We start from the raw sequence: 14,202 nt of genomic DNA, 5'->3' as shown, positions 1-14,202 counted from the left end.
TGCTTAGTCTGTTTAGCCTGCTTAGTCTAACATCACCCACCCTTGGTAAAGGTTAAGATTTCCCTAGTAGCTTGGCTGCTTTGCTTCTCTGGTTTTTAGATCGAACCCCAATATCTTTCTCTGGGTTTTTATCATTCATACTAGAATCATTAGGTGAGAATGGGTAGTTTTCCCATAATACTGCCAAAACTTTAATAGAAAATCCCACTTGTGTATTGTATACTGCTTACATCTTCTTAGTCAAAAATCTATGAAATTTTTGATACTACAAATAAATGGAACTATATTATTACTACTTTCTGGGAGTTTGGACTAAAAAATATACTGCTTTATAGAAGAATAAAGAAACTAGTATTTATTGAACGACTGAACTTTTACCTGGCATTGGTTCAAATTACTCCTGATGGAATCCATAAAGAAATGGATGAAGATATTAAAAATGGTATTAACAGTGTATTTATGATTCCAAGCACATACTTCAATTCATTTTTTCTTTACTTTTCTAAAGGTATTTATTGAATTTCTTCTACCTGTCAGAAATCTATTCTGGGCTCTGGGAAGACATGAAAAGTGAATTAAGAACATTCTATATAGCTTTACAGCACAGCAGGGGAAATACAGAAAAAAAAAGAAACAAAGCAAATCAGGCAGCCACAAATCCTCAGCAGAAAACTTAAGATGTGATGCTCTATTACCTGGAAATAGGAAGACATCTGAAGATGTCATGGAGAGTAAAAGACACTGAGTAATTAATAGTTTCATTACATAATGTATGGCTACAAACTTTAAGAGCCTAAAACATAACTCTGTCTTTACCTCTAAAGTCTATAGAATGGCTGCCTTCTGCTCTTCTTGTGTTTTTTTTTAAAAATCTCGGTCTGCTTTGATATTTCTCCTGTCTCTTCTAACAGCTAGGAAGATGTCTGGGAGTTCGGTGACCTTGGATGATTTTCCTCATATCTGCAGAGGCTGGCAAGTTGATGGTCAAGATACCAAAGCCAAATGTCTTTGGTTATTTAAGACATTAGTACTGAGAAAGAGAGCTCTTGATAGAGGGAACCATTATGGGGTTAGTGAGAAAGCTGACACTAGGGAATTTCCCAGGATTACCCCAGCTATGACTCTAAACAATATTGGAGATGGTGCCTGAACTGGCCTTTCTTGTAATCAGATTGATGATTACCTTAATTGTTAGCATAGAACTTACAACCAGTAACTGATGGAATCAGATGCAGAGATCCACAGTGAAGCTCCACAGCTAAGTACTGGGCTGAGCTCCAGGAATCCAGTCGAAGAGAGGGAGAGGCAATAATATGAGCAAAGGGATGAGGACCATGTTTGGTTACCCGTAAAAAACCTGAGCTAGTGAGAGCTCACTTACTGGGGACTGACAGCTGAGGAACCTGCATAGGACCAAACTAGGCCCTCTGAATGTGGGTGACAGTTGTGAGGAATTGGCAGTTTATGGGGCCATTGGCAATGGGATCAGATTTTATCCCTAGTGCATGAACTGGCTTTTTTTGTTGTTGTTGTTGAGACCATGACCTATGGAAGAATATCTTGTTCTGCCTAGAAACAGGGGAGGATATTGGTCCTGCCTCAAGTGATGTGACAGATTTTGCTGACTCCCCATGGGAGGCCTTACCCTCTCTGAGGAGTAGATGGAAAGGGGAATGGGAAGAAGCTGGGAGGGAGTGGGAGGAGGAACTGGGGTTGGTAAGCAAAATATGAAAATATTGTTTAAAATAAAATAAAATAAGTTAGGCCGGTCTGTTCATACGGGTTTTGAGGGGTTCCAACAACCATGAAGAAGAAAGTTGAAAAGGATAATTTGAAATCCCTATATAAATCTCATTTATCAATTTCTCACTACAAGAAGCAAATCATTTGGTAAAACCCAAAGTCATCTTTCAAAGGCATTTCCTCTCTCTCTCTCTCTCTCTCTCTCTCTCTCTCTCTCTCTCTGTGTGTGTGTGTGTGTGAAGACAGCATATCAATGAACTACTTGATGAGAGCTAACAATCTGACTCAGAGGTAATTTATTCTGAGGACTAATGAAGATATATAAAAATCAGCTGCCTAGATCAGTTCAAATAAAGGCAGTAAATGATATACCTTTTTATGGTCTTTTCCCATAGACCTATGGGGAAATTGGGAAAGAAAAAGAGAAAGCTAAATAATTGAAAGAGTAGGAAGGATAATTGAAATGATTAGCTAATTAAGCAGGCCTCAAATAAAGTAGCACACTTTGCTCAATGCAATTAAAAAATTTATGAACAATTCCATTTTTAAAAAATTGTCATTAACAATGCTTATAAGGACAAATATCTTTATGAAAAAATTCACTTTGTATCCAATTCCATAATGGTTGGAGAATCACTATTAATAATTATTTCACTCTTTAGTTTTAAATAGAGTGTGAAGTTTCAGCCATAGAGAAGAAAAGCTCACAAAATGCAAAACAAACAACAAAAATGTTGACTTGTGGAGTTATATGTTGTGCCTTGTAACTATTTACATAATCTTCTGACACATCGAAAATGTATTTTATTCGCATTCCATTAATAGTATATCTTTCTTATAGGAACAATAAGAATAATGTAGAGATCTATAGCTAAGCACTAGGGAGAGCACCTAGAATTCAGTCGAAGAGAGGGGGGCACAAAGGGGTCAATAACATGATGGAGAAACCCACAGAGACAGCTGACCCTAGCTAGTGGAGCTTACTGGCTCTAGACTGACATCAGAGGGACCTGCACAAGACCAAACTAGGCCCTCTGAATGTGAGTGACAGTGGTGTGGCTTGAGGAGTCTGTGGGCTACTGGCAGTGGGACCAGGATTCATGAACTGGCTTTTTGGAGCCCATTCCCAGTGAGGGATACCTCAGCCTTGATACAATGGGGAGGGGCTGGGTCTTGCTTTAACTTGATATGTGAGACTTCTTTGTTGACTCTCAAAGAAAGGCATTAACCTTTCTGAGTAGTGAATAGGGAGGCTAGGTGGGGAGAAGGTAAGAAGGGAGTGGTCAGAGGGGAGGGAAGGGGAAATATGTTTGGTATGCAAAATGAATAAAAAATGAAGAAAGAAATTATAATAAAATTCAGAAGGAAAGAAACTATTAACAAATAAACAAAACACTAAACTTCATTTAGATAGTTATGCAAAGCAGAAAATAAATAACATATATAGTATTGTATATAAAAATATAAAAATTGAAAGATCTGAAATAAACAGAAAAAAGAAAATAAAAGAAAATCTGTCAAAGTTGACAAAAAGCAGCTGAATGGAAATTTCAGAGAGGTAAATTAATAGGTCTAGAGTCATTATATTTATCATTATTTGAGAAGTATATATTGCACATAGTAGAAAGTATTCTAAAATTACATTGTTTTTTTTTGTTGTTGTTTTTTTTTTTTTTTTTTTTTTACTCCATCCAAATTAGTATTGTTCTAGATGAAGAATTTTAGGAAAGGTGGAAGAATGCATTAGTATGATATGTGCTACAGCAATGCAAATTCTAAGACAAAGCATTTATCAATAAGTGAGATTTACTGGGCCTATAGATGTAGATATTGAGAGCTCACCCTGCACTTATAGACCTCTGTGGAAAACCTGGCTGCAGGTTAACTGAGAAATACCTGAAAAACCCGACAATGACATGATAAAGCCAGAGCTTGACAGAATGTCTCAAGGGACTAAAATATTCATGGGACATCAAGATACTTATGAACTAAGTATCTACTCATATAAAGTGTCTAAATACCTTTGAATCAAACACCTAATACATGAAACTTCAAGAAGATGTTCAGCCTCCAAACCATAGCAATGGGGGCTAGTTATGAAGAACACACAGGAGAAAATCATGCCAAATGGAAGTGGTTCTTAAAATTTTTTAAGTGAATGGCTGGCTACACAGAAAAATAAGTGAAATCTCAGAACTTAAAACAAAGCAGGAAAAGTGCCATTTAGCTACTTTAAATGCTACAGAAACCAGTAACAAATCAATCCTTTAGAACTGGGTTTCATATGAACTCAAAGATAAACCAAAATAAAGATAGGAGTTGAAGTAAGAATGTTTTTAAAGTCTGTGTCTCAAGATCTCAATCAATAAAGGTGTATAACCAAATTATTGACAAAATGAGATGGCATGAGGGGAGGATAAATGTGTTTAGGAGTAATCTTGCTTTTCTTCAAATTTGGAATATTTCTTTCTGAAAAACAGTGAAGTACTACCTGGTTTATGCTTTGTTTGTTGAGAAATGTCTAAGTGTTATTCAGAATACTAGAAATATTTATTGTAATACTTCTGTAATTTAATGTAACAAGTTATGAACTTTTCTATTTCATTGTTTTGTGCAATAAAACATTTCATAGCTCTTTAAAGGCAATTTGCATTAAAAAGGAAGGAATAGAAATGTGCTTTTTGACTTGCAAATTATTTTTGTAAATATACACTCTCATTTCCATTTTGGAATAAAGTTCAACATCTAAAACTGAAGCGTTTATATTCTAGGTGACCTTGATGAAATATCTGGTTATAATTATAATGAAGAAGCAATGGAAAAACAGTAAACATCAAAGGCTAATAAATGCAATTCTGTATGATAATTAAGATTAAATTGTCTAGCTAATGTTCCACCTATGGTTGTCGAAAATCCTATTTGCACCTAGTTTCAGAAAGTCTGAAGGAGACTCAAGGTGGGTTGTATTTTTCTTTTGATAATTTGTTTTATTTCCACACACACACACAAAAAAAAAAAAAAAAAAAAAAAAAAAAAAAAAAAAAAACCTCTATTGACCACTAATTTATAGTCTGACTATTTTCAGACACCACTTATCACTCTTTGTCTTTGGGTTTGTGTAATGGTGTGTGGTGTATGTGTGCCTTTCTTTATATAAGTTTGCATATTGAGGGGCAAGTGTGTGTCGAACTTATTGTGCACATGTAAATGATGGGAATGTGAAGGCTGGAGGTTGAAATAAAGACTCTCCATCATTCTTCTCTCTTCTCATTATATATTTCAGCAGGCTTTCCACTTCAATTAAGTCCTTGTCAGATTGACCAGTCTAGATAATCAGCATTGTCTGGGCATCACCTGACTTTGTTTCTTACTTTGAGTTTCTCTGGAGAGTTCTCCTGCCCACCAGACTAGTTGGGTGCTGAAGAGCTGAGCTCCAGTCCTAAAGCTAGCAGTGTAAATACTTTTACCTAATAAGCTATTTCTCCAGCTTCATTTTCATGTTTTAAAATTGCAGATTTAAAACTTTACTGGTACTGAATTTCTTGGCAAAAAATTATTGTAGCCATTTTAGTTAAGATAACTAATTGTCTCTGATCACATCTATTATTTTAACATTAAAAATTAAAGTTTAATAAGAAACAGTCTTCATTTCTACCTAAAAGTCCCTCTGGATATACTTTGCTTTAAAATAACTTCCAGCCGGCCTGGGTCTGGAAAAGCCTGGGATAAAACCGGACTCTCTGAACATAGCGCACAATGAGGACTACTGAGAACTCAAGAACAATGGCAATGGGTTTCTGATCCTACTGCACGCACTGGCTTTGTGGGAGCCTAGGCAGTTTGGATGCTCAACTTACTAGACCTGGATGGAGGTGGGGGTTCCTTGGACTTCCCACAGGACAGGGATCCCTGATTGCTTTTCGGGCTGGGGGGGGGGGCTTAATTGGGGGAGGGGGAGGGAAATGGGAGGCGGTGGCGGGGAAGAGACAGAAATCTTTAATAAATAAATAAATTAAAAAAATAAAATAACTTCTGAAATTTACCTCTAAAGCTATGGTTTTAGTACTTCATTGAAAAACCTATTGAAAATGTATTTTCCCAAAACTTTTTAATTTGCTAACTGAACATAGAGTTAACTGAACATAATTTGTTTAATTTATTGGAAAATTGGAACATCTTATAAACCTGTGCATACAAATGGTGTCAGAGAATGAAGGTCTATGTTTTGTATCACATATTTAAAAAAAAAAATGCCAAATCTTGAAGAATAGTGTATGAATATTCATGTTAATGCAAAAAATAAAGAAAATTAAAAAAAAATATATTTTGTTATCATGAAAAAAATCATTAAGGAGCCTCCAAGGTTTACACCTTGACTTGGGATTTATTTTCTTATATCCATTTTGTTCCAAAGCACCAATAGTTCCTTGGCACCCAGTGTCCTATTTTCATGCAACTGTAACCTGTGTTTCTACTCCTTGCTAAACTTTCTGCTTCACTATTCATTTAACAGAGCCTCACTGAATATTGATTTTTGACCAAGTACTAAGTTCAAAGCTATGTTTTGTAAATTTTGAATAGATAGATGGGCAATGGTGGCACACACCTTTAGTCCCAGCACTCAGCAGGCAGAGGCAGGCAGTTCGAGGTCAACCTGGCCTACAAGAGCTAGTTCCAGGACAGTCTCCAAAGCTACAGAGAAACCCTGTCTTGAAAAACAAAACAAAAAAAAATTGAGTAGATAACTTTCTTTCTTCATTTTTATACAAATGCTTCATTTTACTGTTAACAACTGTAGTAGGAGGGCGCAGACCATGTCCCCCTGCCCATCCTGCTTAACCCTTGAAATAACCACACAGAAATTATATTAATTAAATTACTGCCTGGCCCCATTATCTCTAGCATATTATTGTCTAACTCTCAAATCTTAATTTAACCCATTTCCATTAATGTGTATTGCCACTTGAATGTGGCATACCAGCATGAGTGACATGGGTCAAACCAGCATCCATCTTGGACAGAAGAACCATGGCGTCTGCCTGTCTCTGCTTTTTCCTCCCAGAATTCTGTTCTGTCTTTCCACCAACCTGAGTTCTGCCCTATAAACTAGGCCAAGGCAGTTTTTTTAATAACCAATGAAAGCAACACAAATAGAGAAGAACTTCCTACACCATTTCCCCTTTTTCTATTTAAACAAAAAGGAAAGCTTTAATTTACCATAGTAAAATTACATATAAAAAAAGTTATCAAGCAAGAATTACAGTTGCAATATTTGTATCTACTTTATCATTTATGATCACTAAGGAAAACTATACCTATAAATTCTTCAACTCCATGAAAGACTCCAGAAGAATATAATATTACCTAATTAAACAGGAAGTACATTGTAAGCAACTTCCAAAACTATAGAAATGACAGAGACCTCTCGCTGCCTGGACAGTCACCCAAAGTTTTTCTGTACCATTGGGGCATCCATCTTCTGTAGTCTTTGAAAGATACGAAGAATGCCTATCTGAAACATATCTGTGCACATCTAGAAAATCTAACTAACATGATTACAAACTTGACTATAATAAATGATTATCCATTAACAATCTTTATTTCTTAATTATACATTAGTTTTTTAAATGAACTACACAATCACAATAACTTAATCAAGATCAGAAATATACATATAACATGATTAGATTGACCTTAAATTTATATCAACAAAGCAAAATCAATATCAATGCAAATTATTCATATTTATATCAAAAACAGAATATCAGTTTGAAAAAGATTGTTTAAGAAGTAATTCTGTTCACTCATATGAAATTTATTAGCACTAAATTGTAGAATATTTATCGAAAAGCAGCCATGAATCTGTAATATCTATACATTTTCTTAATTTTTACTAAGTAAGTGATGAATCAATTTCATTTGTTCTAACATTTAATGGTAGTATGTGTTTTTTCTTGTTACATAATTTTTTCTTTTTTATTTCTAATTTCAGTAACAAGATATCATAATTCTATGTGGCTTCTTTGTAATCATTTAAGCACATTCATCCTCTCTACTCTCCTGAAAATTCTCCACAACTTTTCTATCTCCCTTCCTGCTTTAACATTAAAACTCACAGTAACTCCTAATACTTTTCCCCTGTACTACATTATCCACCCAGTCTTCATTTAGACCCCAAATGTCCCTTTTCTCATCAATTGCCTTGCATAAATATCCCTCAAATAAGCAAAACCAAGTTAAAGGTAAAAATGCAGTGTGGAAAAACATGCTACATTTCTTCTTTTTTGGCCTTGATAATCTCACTTAGAGTATATTATCCTCGATTACCTGTTCATGGACCACTTCTGCCATATTTACACATATTATGAGAGTACCTGGAAGTTTGATTCATACTAAAGGTTTCTCTCCATCAAGATTGGGGACCTGAGTAATATTTTCTGGACCCATGTGCTTTTAGGAGAGAGCTAACTTCTCCCAATTGTCTTCTGAATTCTTCATGTTTTGTCCTCTGCCATGTTGCACACACACACACACACACACACACACACACACACACACACATACACACACACACACATACACACACACACACACACACTACACAAAATCTATAAATCAATGAAACAATAACAGATGATAAAAAGAAGTCATTTTTGAAGCTGGTAATTATGTGCCAGCAATGTTGAAAATGATTGCCCTGACTTCACAATACTGGAGTAGAAAATAGAAAGCTCTAGAATTATGTATAGACTTCTGTACCAAACTGTTTCACTGCGATGAAATAGATTTTCCAATATTTGTTCATTTTATGCTTCTTTTAGGTGGACTGCAGGACAAATTTTGAGATTACGAGTCAAATGAAGCAACTTCCACAGAGTCACTGTGTTTATCCATTTTAAAACTGATTTACTAAAATTAATTGGAGCAATGATATTTCTTCCTTTTTTCTTCATTTTTAGGTTCAAATATTTATGCTCAATGGCTATGCTCATATGATAAAGGGCATAGTTTCTTTAAAAAACAATAATAGCTGATCAGCTTTTAGCTTTCCCTTTTGGGCTATAGTCTGTTTGGTTTGGGGGGGTCTATTAAGTTTTTGCTTTGCTGTGCATATGTCCTTGATTTTTCTCATACCTGTACACTACATATGAAGATATAACACCAGGCGACAAGTGAACATGTATTGTGCAGCAGGTTGTTATTGATGTTCACCCCATGGAATTCCTACTTGAAGTCCAGTTTTTATGTCAGTCATCGTTCCAGAATTTGACTATTCTGATCACCAACAACTATACCAGTTAATAAACAGTGAATGTGTTGTATTTATCAAATCATATATTTGTTTACTACAGCGGATTGGGTAAAATAAAAATAAAGTATAATGCAATTAACATGAGTTCAAATGTATTACAAGCACAATATAAAGAAACTATTATTACCACCTTAAAATCCATAATCCACCATTACTTTTGAAACATCTTACCATAAAAATAATAATGAAAGAGGAGTAGCAACCAACAGGCAAGTATGCAAACCAAAGGAATATGTCTCTTCCCCAAAGTCTGCTTATTATGCTGTCTCCAAACTCTGTAAAGCAAAAAACACTGAAGGTAATGCATTTTATATCCATATCAAGTCCAATAAATACAAAAAAAAATCTTTCTCAGATAATAGAGCATCCATTGAAGGCATAAAGTGTTTTGTAGTAAATAGTGATTTGTTTTGTTGTCTATATTCTTTGTATTGGGCACACAATCCTAGAGTAAGTTTAGAGAGCTCAGAGTAAACTGAGAAATTCAAGAACTGCGGAGGCAGTGATGAATGGGAACTAATGATAGTAGTACAATAGAATTTGTAGTGTGTTATTTACAGTAAAGTATCTATAGATGACAATAATACTCTGCAAATCTCAAAAACTATAGGGATATATAGGGTTTCATCAACAAGAAATTAGAAACAACACTGTACTTGGGTTGAGAACAATTATTTAATGAATGAGCCTGTAGGAGACATCTCTTATTCATACCACAGCACAAATGCTGTTCCTTGGAGGTTTTTCGGACATCATGGACCTGGAAATATGGTTTCAGATATTCAGATATTTTTTTCTACATTTCTTTTTTTTCTTCATCACCATCATTACTGTTGTTATTATTATTATTAAGAAGTAGTGGTATATTATTATCATCATCATCATCATCATCATCATCATCATCATCATTATCATCATCATCATTATTATCTTGCAAGACAGGACAACTTTAGCTGTCCAATAATTCATTCTGTAGAGCATGTTACCCAACAACTCAGAGATCTTCCTGTTTCCCTGTCCATAATGCAGAGATTTGGGGTGTCTACCAGGTTTCTCTAAAACTTTCAGACATACATCTACTACTTTGAAGAAATCATTGTATTTAAATCTTTGGCAAGAATCAGGATTAAAAAAAATGGAATTCATTCTATGATGCAAAATGCAAATGTTGAGGAAGGTAATAGAAGAAGAATAAGATTTGCAGGAATGTCCCCTGTCTGGTTTATTTATAAATTCTTCAATTATATAATAATTTAAAGATAAAATAAGATAAAGTATGCTGGTATAAGAGTTCTAAATATGCATAGAAATAAGGAAATCAACTCAATTATATTTAGCATGAATAAAATTGTTTTGTATATAATAAAAAAACTGTAATTTATACATTTTATATGGACTATATTTTGAAAGTAATGCTCCAGCTGTTATGACAAACTGAAAAAACTTTTTGTGATGATATAGATTGGTAAGATTGCAAGTATATTTAATGTAAATAACTCACATGAAGTTGAATGCACTTCCTGAAATAGTAGTCAAGGACTGAACTCTTCTAAGAATGAATGGTGTGGAAAAGAGACAAAGAGTAAGAAACTCTCTGATTTTGGATTGAGATAAGAAGTAGTGTTTTAGCTAGCCACATGCATGCATAAATTCACCACTATGCTCTCTCTGCTTGGTTTTAGAATGGGGATGACAGTATTCAATTCTAAAAGCATAAAGGGGTCAAAATTTACTGTGAACTCCAATTTTCAGAATATTCCATTCCATCATGGCAGGGATGAGAGAAGCAGCATAGTGAACCAAACAAAAATGTTTAGAAGATGCTGTTCACATCTTATTTGTCAAGAAGAGAAAATGAGAAGTAGGGGACAGATTTAATCCTCAAAGGCTGACGATAAGTGACTTACTTCCACTGGTCAGGTGACATCTCCTGAAGCTACAAATATTTTAAAGTTGTGCTATCAGATGGGGAATATGCATCTCAAACATGAGCTGTCTCACTGTAATTTCAAGTCCAGCATATAGACAAGCTCACATAAACGTGGAGGAATCAATTGTTTCTATATTATCTGTCCCAGTGTCGAAAAGATCTCTCCCCAGACATTTATAGATGTATTCACTATTTAAATATTATGTCATCAGTTTCACTTGGCTCTCAAAGTATAATACAGCATGCTTCATTGAATAAATACAAATTTTTCATAATTTATATCTGTATCTTTTTTTTATGTTTTTTTCCTTTCTAAATTTTGAGTAAGGTTATTTTAATGTTATCTTTTAAGATATGTTTCAATCCAAAGCTGCAATGAATTATATGTAATTATAAATATATTATAATACTAATGAAGTTCATTATTAAAATATAATTTATTAATTATAAATTAATAAATTGTAAATACACAAAATAGATTATATGTCATTTTAAAAATGATACAATATGACATAAATAGAAAGACAAAATATATTTTCTAAATGTATTAACCCTAGATAGATGATGATATGTATTAAGTTTCTGACCAAAAAATTTATTTTTCTTAGGTTTTGAAAAATTCTAATAAAAACTAAAAATAATGAAAGAAAAACCCTATGATGAGAAACTTCTGAATGTAATCATCAGATTTTTGTTTTATTTTTTCCTAACGTTCCCTTTTTTTAAAGGGATATTTGATCAGTTGTGAATTACAATTAATTAAATTTCTTAGAGCATATGTGTTTTGGGGAAAAACATTCTCTAGGTTTATGAAAATTGTATTATTCATTATGATATTAATTATTAGTCAGAGTTTTCTTTCCTCCTCAGGTTGATCATTCTAGATGGAGAACATGGGATACTAAGGGCACTGTAACTTTGAGGGTTAATGTTAAATCACCATTTTGCAAGCCTCTTCCTCATTAGATCAATAATGCAAGAAGTCTAATGCAGTGTCAAAGGAATTGCATTCATCAAAGTGGAAATACCTTGTGGCTATTCCTCAATGTAACCCATCCCTTGAAAAATACTACTGAAGATGTTTATTAAATCAATGAATACCTAGGGGAGATTATATATAACATATTAGAAAAGCAAATGCAGGAAATGGATGAATAATTGCTCAACATAAAAAAGACCATTGTGACCATGGAATATAAAACATAATTCACACATATTAAACCTGTGATAAATCTCAGTTTCTAGGCATAATATTTTAATTTATTATAAATTAATAATTTAAAATTAATTTGTGGTTAAACTGTGTTTATATTTCTAATATTTTATTTGTTTTAGTTGATTCCTTATGCATCACCTTCATATTGAAGTTATTGTTACAGTAGTTGAAATAATATAAATAATTCTGAGAGACATCACATTATCTTCCATTCTTCAATGTTTTCACTTAATTTATTACAATGATATTTACGGTGGGATGACCATAAGAAAATTTCTTCCAAAAAAGGAACTTAACTTAAAGATATAAACTACTATTATTTTTTCTTCTTTTAATTATACAGTAAATAATTCAAAAATAGGTTAACTCAGAAAGTGTTAGAAAATTAATAAACTGCAAAGGAGTTCAGTTATAATTGCCATTGTATATTAATAATGTAACATTTAAACCACAATTATTAATTGAAATAATTTATAATTTGTGCAGAAGACATGCATAGTCTTTGGTAAGATTTCAATGCCCCCTTAATATCAGATAGATTTATTAAAATTAATTGATTTTAATTCAAACCACAAATGATGCTATAGCATGTTGTTTCAAAATGCTCATATTTAAAAAGGAAAACTGTACCAAATACTGTGAATTTTTGCTTGGAACCAATCACTACTTCCATGAATATAAAGTTGATGAACATGTTTGAGAAACTATCTTTCTAGTATGGTATTATCAGAGTTCTCAACATTGCTGTAAAGCATGTGGTAACCAGATGGCATATTCACATAACTCCTATACTTTCATGTAGAGATGAAAAGATAAACTATACACCTACATGCTGCATGTGAATCCTGACGTAAATGATATATCTGATTGCTAAACACAATCAATTCAAATGACAATTAGTAAGTAAATCAATACATTAAAGTAGCTTAATAGACAGAGTATTGGCAATACAATTGTTACTATTTATGAAAAAAATCATAAATATTAAAGTATTTGTGCAAAATATAAGAATGTTAAGACTCTTCAAATAATATACACTACCCAGTTCTCTATCAAAATCCTCAAGTATGCTGCCTGAGACAGTTTGGAAAGCACAGCATGGCTACTTACAATGGACAGATGAGGTGAAGCAGGTAAGAGAAACAGATGGAATGGGAGCATAAAGGACTTATTTGTGTACAGTAGTGAGTGACCAACAATTACTATTTAATGTGTGTGTGTGTGTGTGTGTGCGCGCATGTGCACGTGCGAGCATAGGCGGGTGTGGGTATATGAGTTCATAGGTGCGTTGCATATATGTGGAATGCAGGAATCTGTGTGCCAGCAGTGTACACGTGGAAGTAAAAAGATAACACGGGAATCTAGTGTTCTCCATCTATCGTAGGTTCCAAAAATAGAGCGGTCTTCAGTTTCCCATGGTAAGCTCTGTTACTGACTGGGTCATTTTGACAATGCATTAAAAAACATTTTTTGTTTGTTTATATACGTTTTCCTTTAATTTAATCTTTGTTTTTTTTAATTTATTTATTTATTAAGGATTTCTGCCTAGTCCCCACAACCGCTTCCCATTTCCCTCCCCCTCCCCCGATCAAGTCCCCCCCCCTCATCTGCTCGAAGAGCAATCAGGGTTCCCTGACCTGTGGGAAGCCCAAGGACTGCCCACCTCTATCCAGGTCTCGTAAGGTGAGCATTCAAACTGCCTAGGCTCCCACAAAGCCAGTACGTGCAGTAGGATCAAAAACCCACTGCAATTGTTCTTTGAAGACATCACAAAAGTAGAAAGTGTATTTTTTTCTATATAACTATAACACTCTCCCTCCAATTTCCTTCAAGAATTTTCCAGCAAGTGTGTTTCCCAATTTCAGGCCCTCCTTTTCTACACTTTTATTTATTAATTAATTTATTTATTTTTATTAATCTACAGCGTTCAGTGCTTGGTGTCCTCATACACTTGAGCACGAAGTCTAGAAGTGTTCTGGACAGTATTTCATGGACACAGAT

This window comes from Microtus oregoni, unplaced genomic scaffold, assembly GCF_018167655.1.
Source record: "Microtus oregoni isolate MIOR12 unplaced genomic scaffold, Mior012 000030F_ref0000283, whole genome shotgun sequence".
Taxonomy (NCBI): Eukaryota; Metazoa; Chordata; class Mammalia; order Rodentia; family Cricetidae; genus Microtus; species Microtus oregoni.
Note: the sequence above shows the minus strand (reverse complement) of the source record.